This window comes from Cynara cardunculus, unplaced genomic scaffold, assembly GCF_001531365.2.
Source record: "Cynara cardunculus var. scolymus isolate 2C unplaced genomic scaffold, CcrdV1 Un_Scaffold_2167, whole genome shotgun sequence".
Lineage (NCBI taxonomy): Eukaryota > Viridiplantae > Streptophyta > Magnoliopsida > Asterales > Asteraceae > Cynara > Cynara cardunculus.
In genome coordinates this window covers 73767-75853 of record NW_020201001.1, presented here as the reverse complement: position 1 = coordinate 75853, position 2087 = coordinate 73767, and the positions used below count along the sequence as shown (strand labels likewise).

At 41.7% G+C, this 2087-nt stretch overlaps 1 non-coding gene across 1 annotated transcript; it reads left to right on the top strand.

Annotated features, from left to right (window-relative positions):
- The first annotated feature begins 1135 nt into the window (after window positions 1-1135).
- LOC112502914 lies at window positions 1136-1242 on the top strand. Its single transcript, XR_003067800.1, has one exon. It is a non-coding gene; the product is annotated as a small nucleolar RNA R71 (small nucleolar RNA).
- The last annotated feature ends 845 nt before the right edge of the window (window positions 1243-2087 follow it).

The following is a 2087-nucleotide window of genomic DNA, read 5'->3' as shown; positions in this document are numbered from 1 at the left end:
GTGGTGCACTTTGGAGGTTCAGATGGAGTCTTAGCATCAAGCTTAGGGGTCTCTAAAACCTCAGTCCCTTCTGATTTTTTAAAACATCTTCTGGAAACAGTAAGGGATAGTCTGATCTAGGGGGAACAGAAGTGGTGGTCTCAGATGCTTGCTTCTCTAAAGGTTGGACCGGTCTTTCTTTGGCGGGGACCAATGCTGTAGCATCAGTTTTGACAAAATTGGTTTACGATCTTTTTGGATGGCCTCTGTCAATTCCTTCCCACTTCTCAAGGTCACTGCTTTCACATGTTCCTTTCCTAAGGCTCTCGGGACTTCTGTGTTACTAGGCAAAGTACCAAGGACTCTATTGGTCTGATTAAGTGCAAGTTGACTGACTTGGGTTTCCAGATTTCTGATAGCAGCACTTTGTTGATTAAAAAGAGACTGATTTTGAGAGTTTTGTTGGGTTATCATAGCTTGATTTTGAGCTTGAGCATGCGCAAATAACCCTTTTATCATTGCTTCCAAAKAAGATGATAAATCAGCCTATGGAGGTGGCTTGTTTTGAAAAGGTGGTTGGGAATTCTGAAAACTTTGTTGGTGAGAGTTAGAATTGTTTCCATGATGTCGAGGTTGGAAATTAGAAGTTCCTTGTTGTTTAGGTGCGGGTGGATTTAAACATGGACTGGTCCAAGAAAAATTCGGGTGTTGTTTCCAACTTGCATTGTAATTATTGGTACAGGGACCAGATCCATTATGAACAAAGTTTATGGATTCAGAATTATGAGGACAATGTTCATACGAGTGTTCCCCACCACAGCACACACATTGCAAAGAGAGGACTGTTGGAACAGATGTGTTAGCAGCTTGTTGTACTCCCTGACCAGAAGTTAAATTTTTCAATAAATTGGTCATGGAGGTAAGCTGAGTTGTTAATGTAGTATATGCATCCACTTCATGTATTCTAGCAGTCTTTTTCTGTGGCTGGGCACGTGGGTCAGCCCAATGCCCATTGTTTGCTGATATCTTTTCTAGGATCTCATATCCCTCATTATAGGTACTGGTTGTAAAGGCTCTGCCTGCAGTTGCGTCGAGCACTTGTTTTGCCATGAGACTTAACCCATTGTAAAACGTCTCAAGTTGAATACAGTACGGAATGCCATGGTGTGGGCATTTCCTTAACAGCTCTTTAAACCTTTCCCACGCGTCAGGAACAGCTTCATCATCCAGTTGTTTAAAAAGACAGATCTCGTTTCTGGACTTAGCGTTCCTTGTTGGTGGGAAATATTTTCGCAAAAAAATTTCCGCCATGTTACCCCATGATGGCACAGATCCTGGTGTTAAAGAGTTAAACCATGCTTTTACCCGATCCCGTAATGAAAATGGAAATAAAGTAAGTCTGAGAGCGTCATTTGACACTCCTGGGATCAGGAAGGCATCTGTGATTTCCATGAAAGACTTTAGGTGAGAATGTGGGTCCTCTGAGGGCAGTCCAGCAAATTGTCCATTAGTCTGTAACATGTGAAACATGATTGGTTTTAGCTCGAAATGGAGAGCGGTCATGTGTGGTCTAACTATCCCAGAATTTAATTGCTCAAAGTCTGGKATAGCRTARTCCATGATCCGTCCATTTTTTGAATTTGCCAGATTAATGATATTTGGAGTTTGTGCCCTTTGTTGCTCATTAGGGTCCGATTCTGTGTCCAAATTATTATCATTATCATGATGTGGGTTTCCTTGGTGAAAAATTGGGAACGTTGGTATTTGCCCAAAAATTGGCGGTTGGTTTTCCAAATGTGGTACTTCCGAAATGTTGGGAGCAGGTAACTCCATGTTGGGAGGGAGTAGAGCCTGAAATGCTCTCTGAGCCCTCCTTCTATGGTGAAACGTTCTCTCAATGTYTGGATCAAATTCGAAAAATTCCCCGCGATGTGTTCTTGGCATACACCACTTTCCAAAAACAGGTACAAGAAAAATCAAAACTTTTACTTTTCTCAAAATAAAACTTTAAGCTTGCCTATCCCTGGCAACGGCGCCAAAAACTTGGTCGGTCAAATCCTTTACCTTTAGACTTAATGAAATTGGGCCACAAAGCAAGTATACAATAC